Genomic DNA, 10,000 nt, shown 5'->3' on the forward strand with positions numbered 1-10,000 from the left:
TTCCTTGTTGTTAAGACGGGCTTCCGCTTTGCTCCGCTCCTCCTCTCCTCCGCTCTTCCGCTCCGGGCCCTGGAACTCCCGATCCGCGGGACTTCGGTGAATTCCGGGCCAGTTTTTTGCTCTTCTGCTCTCCTCCCCTCCTCCGCTTCTTCGCTCCCCCGCTTTGGACCCTGGAACTCTTGAACAGGGCCGGGCTTCTGCCCTCCGCCTCTCCTCTGCTCATCCGCTCCAGGCCCTGGCACTCCCTGTGATCCAGTCATTCGCATGTGCGTGCCCGGAGGTCCGGGAGCTCCACTCAAACGTCCGGGGGGGGTAAGGGTAAGGGGTCCTGTCCCCCCCCCTCGCCGCCTCTGAGAAGAGAAACATCTCCTCCACTCCTCCGCTCCTCCGCTGCGGAACCAGGTATTACCGATCCGCCGGACTCAGGCGAATTGCAGAAAGGGGTTTTGCCGTCCTCTGCTCCTCCGCTCCTCCGTTTCGGGCCCTGGAACTCCCGAACCGCTGGACACAAGCGAATCACGGTCCGGGCTTCTGCTCTCCTCCGCTCCTCACCTCATCCGCTCCAGGCCCTGGTACTCCGTGTCCGCGGGAACCCCCCCCAACCCACAAAAACAAACTCTCACACACACACAAACACACGCACACACACACACACACACACACACACACATACACACGCATACACACACACAAACACACAAACACACACAGACACACCTGAACTCATCATAGCTGTGCTAATAGCATTGGCCGAAACGTTTCCACAACCAAACCAACATTAGCTCATCCACTCATTCACATATGTGTGTGCCCGGAGGTCCGGGAGCTCCAGTCATAAGTCCGGGTGATCTATGTCCGGAGAAGGCTCACATTAGCCGCTCTAAGGGGTCCTGCTGCCCCCCAGCTTCCCGGCCTTTGAGAAGAGACACATAACTCCGCTCTTCCGCTTCTCCGCTATGGGCCCTGGTACTCCCGATCCTCCGAACTCAGGTGAATTGCGTGACGTGCTTCTGCTCTCCTATAAGCCCCTACACACTTCGAACACGGCTGTTATCACCCTGTTACTGCATTTCAATGACACCCATTTGCTTTCGATCTCAGTGTCTGCCACCGTACGGAAAAGCGGGGGGGTGGGGGGTGGGGGGGCATAAGCGCATTCGTGCTGTAAGTAATCAGAAGTTAATAGTGTTAACGGTTTGCGAGAAATTTTTAATGCTAGACAAAAAAAGAAAATTAAAAGGATATAATTAAATAAATAGATAGAAAAATAAAATTAAAAACGAAAAAAAAAAAATTGTGAGGGGAATATAACATGTAATTAAGTTGGCGGTTCACAGGGAATCTCAGACATCAAACTGTTTTTAATTGAACATAAATAGTACACCCAAATATACAAATGTACAAATAAACATAGCAAGTTAGAACTGAATGTCAATGAAACAACCAGGCATGAGGAAGCAACGGACATGAGGACATTTGTTCTGTATGTAATGAGAAGTTAATAGTGTTACAGGTTTGTGAGAAATTTACAGTGCTAGACAAAAAAAGAAATTAAAAGGAAATAATTAGATAAATAGATAGACAAATGAAATTAAAACCAAAAAAAAAAAATGCAAGGGGAATACGACATGTAATTAAGTTGGCGATTCACAAGGAATCTCAGACATCAAACTGTATATTTTTTGTTGTTTATATATAAACATATATAAACAAACATATATTGTTTGTTGTTTATTTTTGGGATATATTGAGGAATATTTAATGGAAAGGAGTCACAATCGCTTTTTGACAATGTCGAAGTGTATACGTGGCTATAGAATTTAAAGTTTTCATTAGAAATTATAGCCTCATCTGTAATTTCCTTGTTGTTAAGACGGGCTTCCGCTTTGCTCCGCTCCTCCTCTCCTCCGCTCCTCCGCTCTTCCGCTCCGGGCCCTGGAACTCCCGATCCGCGGGACTTCGGTGAATGCCGGGCCAGTTTTTTGCTCTTCTGCTCTCCTCCCCTCCTCCGCTTCTTCGCTCCCCCGCTTTGGACCCTGGAACTCTTGAACAGGGCCGGGCTTCTGCCCTCCGCCTCTCCTCTGCTCATCCGCTCCAGGCCCTGGCACTCCCTGTGATCCAGTCATTCGCATGTGCGTGCCCGGAGGTCCGGGAGCTCCACTCAAACGTCCGGGGGGGGTAAGGGTAAGGTGTCCTGTCCCCACCCCTCGCCGCCTCTGAGAAGAGAAACATCTCCTCCACTCCTCCGCTCCTCCGCTGCGGAACCAGGTATTACCGATCCGCCGGACTCAGGCGAATTGCAGAAAGGGGTTTTGCCGTCCTCCGCTCCTCCGCTCCTCCGTTTCGGGCCCTGGAACTCCCGAACCGCTGGACACAAGCGAATCACGGTCCGGGCTTCTGCTCTCCTCCGCTCCTCACCTCATCCGCTCCAGGCCCTGGTACTCCGTGTCCGCGGGAACCCCCCCCAACCCACAAAAACAAACTCTCACACACACACAAACACACGCACACACACACACACACACACACACACACACACATACACACGCATACACACACACAAACACACAAACACACAGAGACACACCTGAACTCATCATAGCTGTGCTAATAGCATTGGCCGAAACGTTTCCACAACCAAACCAACATTAGCTCATCCACTCATTCACATATGTGTGTGCCCAGAGGTCCGGGAGCTCCAGTCATAAGTCCGGGTGATCTATGTCCGGAGAAGGCTCACATTAGCCGCTCTAAGGGGTCCTGCTGCCCCCCAGCTTCCCGGCCTTTGAGAAGAGACACATAACTCCGCTCTTCCGCTTCTCCGCTATGGGCCCTGGTACTCCCGATCCTCCGAACTCAGGTGAATTGCGTGACGTGCTTCTGCTCTCCTATAAGCCCCTACACATTTCGAACACGGCTGTTATCACCCTGTTACTGCATTTCAATGACACCCATTTGCTTTCGATCTCAGTGTCTGCCACCGTACGGAAAAGCGGGGGGTGGGGGGTGGGGGGGCATAAGCGCATTCGTGCTGTAAGTAATCAGAAGTTAATAGTGTTAACGGTTTGCGAGAAATTTTTAATGCTAGACAAAAAAAGAAAATTAAAAGGATATAATTAAATAAATAGATAGAAAAATAAAATTAAAAACGAAAAAAAAAAAATTGTGAGGGGAATATAACATGTAATTAAGTTGGCGGTTCACAGGGAATCTCAGACATCAAACTGTTTTTAATTGAACATAAATAGTACACCCAAATATACAAATGTACAAATAAACATAGCAAGGTAGAACTGAATGTCAATGAAACAACCAGGCATGAGGAAGCAACGGACATGAGGACATTTGTTCTGTATGTAATGAGAAGTTAATAGTGTTACAGGTTTGTGAGAAATTTACAGTGCTAGACAAAAAACGAAATTAAAAGGAAATAATTAGATAAATAGATAGACAAATGAAATTAAAACCAAAAAAAAAAAATGCAAGGGGAATACGACATGTAATTAAGTTGGCGATTCACAAGGAATCTCAGACATCAAACTGTATATTTTTTGTTGTTTATATATAAACATATATAAACAATCATATATTGTTTGTTGTTTATTTTTGGGATATATTGAGGAATATTTAATGGAAAGGAGTCACAATCGCTTTTTGACAATGTCGAAGTGTATACGTGGCTATAGAATTTAAAGTTTTCATTAGAAATTATAGCCTCATCTGTAATTTCCTTGTTGTTAAGACGGGCTTAGCTTTGCTCCGCTCCTCCTCTCCTCCGCTCCTCCGCTCTTCCGCTCCGGGCCCTGGAACTCCCGATCCGCGGGACTTCGGTGAATTCCGGGCCAGTTTTTTGCTCTTCTGCTCTCCTCCCCTCCTCCGCTTCTTCGCTCCCCCGCTTTGGACCCTGGAACTCTTGAACAGGGCCGGGCTTCTGCCCTCCGCCTCTCCTCTGCTCATCCGCTCCAGGCCCTGGCACTCCCTGTGATCCAGTCATTCGCATGTGCGTGCCCGGAGGTCCGGGAGCTCCACTCAAACGTCCGGGGGGGATAAGGGTAAGGGGTCCTGCCCCCCCCCCCTCGCCGCCTCTGAGAAGAGAAACATCTCCTCCACTCCTCCGCTCATCCGCTGCGGAACCAGGTACTACCGATCCGCCGGACTCAGGCGAATTGCAGAAAGGGGTTTTGCTGTCCTCCGCTCCTCCGCTCCTCCGCTCCTCCGCTCCTCCGCTCCTCCGCTCCTCCGCTCCTCCGCTCCTCCGTTTCGGGCCCTGGAACTCCCGAACCGCTGGACACAAGCGAATCACGGTCCGGGCTTCTGCTCTCCTCCGCTCCTCACCTCATCCGCTCCAGGCCCTGGTACTCCGTGTCCGCGGGAACCCCCCCCAACCCACAAAAACAAACTCTCACACACACACAAACACACGCACACACACACACACACACACACACACACACAAACACACAAACACACACAGACACACCTGAACTCATCATCGCTGTGCTGATAGCATTGGCCGAAACGTATCCACAACCAAACCAACATTAGCTCATCCACTCATTCACATATGTGTGTGCCCAGAGGTCCGGGAGCTCCAGTCATAACTCCGGGTGATCTCTGTCCGGAGTAGGCTCACCTTAGCCGGTCTAAGGGGTCCTGCTGCCCCCCAGCTTCCCCGCCTTTGAGAAGAGACACATAACTCCGCTCTTCCGCTTCTCCGCTATGGGCCCTGGTACTCCCGATCCTCCGAACTCAGGTGAATTGCGTGACGTGCTTCTGCTCTCCTATAAGCCCCTACACACTTCGAACACGGCTGTTATCACCCTGTTACTGCATTTCAATGACACCCATTTGCTTTCGATCTCAGTGTCTGCCTCCGTACGGAAAAAGCGGGATGGGTGGGGGGGCATAAGCGCATTCGTGGTGTAAGTAATCAGAAGTTAATAGTGTTAACGGTTTGCGAGAAATTTTTAATGCTAGACAAAAAAAGAAAATTAGAAGGATATAATTAAATAAATAGATAGAAAAATAAAATTAAAAACGAAAAAAAAAAAATTGTGAGGGGAATATAACATGTAATTAAGTTGGCGGTTCACAAGGAATCTCAGACATCAAACTGTTTTTAATTGAACATAAATAGTACACCCAAATATACAAATGTACAAATAAACATAGCAAGGTAGAACTGAATGTCAATGAAACAACCAGGGATGAGGAAGCAACGGACATCAGGACATTTGTTCTGTATGTAATGAGAAGTTAATAGTGTTACAGGTTTGTGAGAAATTTACAGTGCGAGACAAAAAAAGAAATTAAAAGGAAGTAATTAAATCAATAGATAGACAAATAAGAAATTAAAACGAAAAAAAAAAAAAAAAATTGCAAGGGGAATGTAACATGTAATCAAGTTGTTTTTTTTGTTTTTTTTTTTTTTTTTTTTACCAAAAAAAAAAGGAACCTCGGACATGGGTAACTATATTTTTTTGTTTTCGGATTTTTCCATAAGTTTTAAGGATTTTTTTTTTTTTTTTTATATTTCAAAATCGTTTATGAAGACATTAAAATTTGGGGAGCATTTTTGCATTCTGTTCTTGTGAATGAAGAACTTGGCCAGGCCTAAAAGAACATTGACACAGAGTTCATCTGTTATGTTGCTTATAAGTAAACAGAATGTTATATCATCTTTTGAGAAGGAAACTGGTGACGATGGAATGAGAAGGAGAAAAAATATATGGTCAGTGGTTTCAATGTTGTCTTCACAAAATGTACAAATATTATCTTCAAAATTAAAGCGTACCCTCGATAATTCCTTAGATGGGTAGATGTCAGTCATAATTTTGAAGTGGGTCTCTTTTGCCTTGGGGGTATGGGTAGAGTCAGATACATAGTTCGCAGCGTGGCAATCGATTCCTCATCAAATTTATTTAAAATATCCTTTTTTTTTTTTTTGACGTCCAGGGAATAAGTTTCCTGTGAAACATTTCCTAATAAAGGAGTTGCCGCGCTTTCTGTCCACAATTGAGATTCCCTGGAGTGATAGTCGGGGTAACTGTGGTTGTACGGTTCGGTGCGTCATTATATTTTTGGTCAGGAATACAAATTGTCGAGGCAGTGCGTTTCGTAACTTTAGCAACTCTAATATGGGAGGCTTGAATCTGTGTGTAGTACAGAACTGCTCATTGTCCAGAGGACTGCCAGTGTCATCCATCAAGTCAATTATCGACCATATACCTTTCTCAAAGCATTCCTTGTAAAACAGAGGTTTGTTGCCATGCAGTACATATCGATTGTTCCAAACTATTATACTGTGTGGTGAGAAATTGTGTACGTATATCATTTTCCAGTATAATAATATTTGTTTATGGAACTCTGAACATTTGACAGGAATCTTGTTGATATCCAAGTCAGAGATAAGCAGAAGACTCAGGCCGCCGACTTTGTTGAATAAGTAGTTTGGAGTACAATACCAGAAAGAACGATGAGGTTTGATCCAGGATTTCAACCAGTTCACCTTCAATGTCCCATTCAAGCAGTCCGACTCTATCACTTTCAGCCCTCCTTCACTTGTTTCTTTCACCATATGTGATTTTTCTTAGATGGTGTGGTCTGTTCCTCCAGATAAAGTTGAAATTGATTTGGTTAACAGATTATACGAGTTGATTTGGAGCAGCATTGGAATATGCTGGGTATATACATCTGGATAAACACATCCATTTTAGTCAAATATATCCGGCCTAATATTGATAAATCTCTCTGGAGCCATATATTAGAATTAAGCTTTACTTTGATTCAGTTTAGATTCAATGTTCCTGGATTGATTTAACGTTTGGTCCTTGAATAGGAAAATGCTCAAGTATTTTATTTCTGATTTCATAGAAACATCGCTGATTTCCTTTAGTGGCGAGTCATGCAGCGCAAGAAGTTTGCATTTCTTTAAGTTTAATGACAATCCTGAAGCCTTGGAGAATGTTTTGGTTTTTTTCAGCACTTATTGGGACTTGATGTTCATTTTTCAAAACTAAGGTTGTGTCATCTGCCAGCAGGCTAATAACAATTTCTGTCCCCAACATTACTTCTGTCCCACACGTATACACACACACACACACACACACACACACACACACACCTTAATTCCACTCTTTTATATACGCATGTCTGGAGTTCCGGGAGCTCGTTCTCAACGTTCTGGGGATAATCATAGCTGTGCTGATAGCATTGGCCGAAACGTATCCACAACCAAACCGACATTAGCTCATCCACTCATTCACATATGTGTGTGCCCGGAGGTCCGGGAGCTCCAGTCATAAGTCCGGGTGATCTATGTCCGGAGAAGGCTCACATTAGCCGTTCTAAGGGGTCCTGCTGCCCCCCAGCTTCCCGGCCTTTGAGAAGAGACACATAACTCCGCTCTTCCGCTTCTCCGCTATGGGCCCTGGTACTCCCGATCCTCCGAACTCAGGTGAATTGCGTGACGTGCTTCTGCTCTCCTATAAGCCCCTACACACTTCGAACACGGCTGTTATCACCCTGTTACTGCATTTCAATGACACCCATTTGCTTTCGATCTCAGTGTCTGCCTCCGTACGGAAAAAGCGGGATGGGTGGGGGGGCATAAGCGCAATCGTGGTGTAAGTAATCAGAAGTTAATAGTGTTAACGGTTTGCGAGAAATTTTTAATGCTAGACAAAAAAAGAAAATTAAAAGGATATAATTAAATAAATAGATAGAAAAATAAAATTAAAAACGAAAAAAAAAAATTGTGAGGGGAATATAACATGTAATTAAGTTGGCGGTTCACAAGGAATCTCAGACATCAAACTGTTTTTAATTGAACATAAATAGTACACCCAAATATACAGATGTACAAATAAACATAGCAAGGTAGAACTGAATGTCAATGAAACAACCAGGGATGAGGAAGCAACGGACATCAGGACATTTGTTCTGTATGTAATGAGAAGTTAATAGTGTTACAGGTTTGTGAGAAATTTACAGTGCGAGACAAAAAAAGAAATTAAAAGGAAGTAATTAAATCAATAGATAGACAAATAAGAAATTAAAACGAAAAAAAAAAAAAAAAATTGCAAGGGGAATGTAACATGTAATCAAGTTGTTTTTTTTGTTTTTTTTTTTTTTTTTACCAAAAAAAAAAGGAACCTCGGACATGGGTAACTATATTTTTTTGTTTTCGGATTTTTCCATAAGTTTTAAGGATTTTTTTTTTTTTTTTTTATATTTCAAAATCGTTTATGAAGACATTAAAATTTGGGGAGCATTTTTGCATTCTGTTCTTGTGAATGAAGAACTTGACCAGGCCTAAAAGAACATTGACACAGAGTTCATCTGTTATGTTGCTTATAAGTAAACAGAATGTTATATCATCTTTTGAGAAGGAAACTGGTGACGATGGAATGAGAAGGAGAAAAAATATATGGTCAGTGGTTTCAATGTTGTCTTCACAAAATGTACAAATATTATCTTCAAAATCAAAGCGTACCCTCGATAATTCCTTAGATGGGTAGATGTCAGTCATAATTTTGAAGTGGGTCTCTTTTGCCTTGGGGGTATGGGTAGAGTCAGATACATGGTTCGCAGCGTGGCAATCGATTCCTCATCAAATTTATTTAAAATATCCTTTTTTTTTTTTTTGACGTCCAGGGAATAAGTTTCCTGTGAAACATTTCCTAATAAAGGAGTTGCCGCGCTTTTTGTCCACAATTGAGATTCCCTGGAGTGATAGTCGGGGTAACTGTGGTTGTACGGTTCGGTGCGTCATTATATTTTTGGTCAGGAATACAAATTGTCGAGGCAGTGCGTTTCGTAACTTTAGCAACTCTAATATGGGAGGCTTGAATCTGTGTGTAGTACAGAACTGCTCATTGTCCAGAGGACTGCCAGTGTCATCCATCAAGTCAATTATCGACCATATACCTTTCTCAAAGCATTCCTTGTAAAACAGAGGTTTGTTGCCATGCAGTACATATCGATTGTTCCAAACTATTATACTGTGTGGTGAGAAATTGTGTACGTATATCATTTTCCAGTATAATAATATTTGTTTATGGAACTCTGAACATTTGACAGGAATCTTGTTGATATCCAAGTCAGAGATAAGCAGAAGACTCAGGCCGCCGACTTTGTTGAATAAGTAGTTTGGAGTACAATACCAGAAAGAACGATGAGGTTTGATCCAGGATTTCAACCAGTTCACCTTCAATGTCCCATTCAAGCAGTCCGACTCTATCACTTTCAGCCCTCCTTCACTTGTTTCTTTCACCATATGTGATTTTTCTTAGATGGTGTGGTCTGTTCCTCCAGATAAAGTTGAAATTGATTTGGTTAACAGATTTTACGAGTTGATTTGGAGCAGCATTGGAATACGCTGGGTATATACATCTGGATAAACACATCCATTTTAGTCAAATATATCCGGCCTAATATTGATAAATCTCTCTGGAGCCATATATTAGAATTAAGCTTTACTTTGATTCAGTTTAGATTCAATGTTCCTGGATTGATTTAACGTTTGGTCCTTGGATAGGAAAATGCTCAAGTATTTTATTTCTGATTTCATGGAAACATCGCTGATTTCCTTTAGTGGCGAGTCATGCAGCGCAAGAAGTTTGCATTTCTTTAAGTTTAATGACAATCCTGAAGCCTTGGAGAATGTTTTGGTTGTTTTCGGCACTTATTGGGACTTGATGTTCATTTTTCAAAACTAAGGTTGTGTCATCTGCCAGCAGGCTAATAACAATTTCAGTCCCCAGCACGTCTAACTTTTGGATATCGTTGCTCTTTTCAACATAAACGGCTAGCATTTCGGTAGCAATTATAAATAAATAGGGTGAGATGGGGCAACCTTGGGGGATTCCCACATCAACATGGAAGCTCGGAGTGGTGCCGCTTGGCAGGGTGACACAGCTATGAATATTCTCATAGAGCCCACGGATCACATTCCTGAATATTTAACCAAATCCAAAATGTTCGAGCGTTGCTATGATAA

Source organism: Fistularia commersonii, unplaced genomic scaffold, assembly GCF_037954325.1.
Source record: "Fistularia commersonii isolate RoL2024-O1a breed Wild unplaced genomic scaffold, RoL_Fcom_v1.0 HiC_scaffold_39, whole genome shotgun sequence".
NCBI lineage: Eukaryota > Metazoa > Chordata > Actinopteri > Syngnathiformes > Fistulariidae > Fistularia > Fistularia commersonii.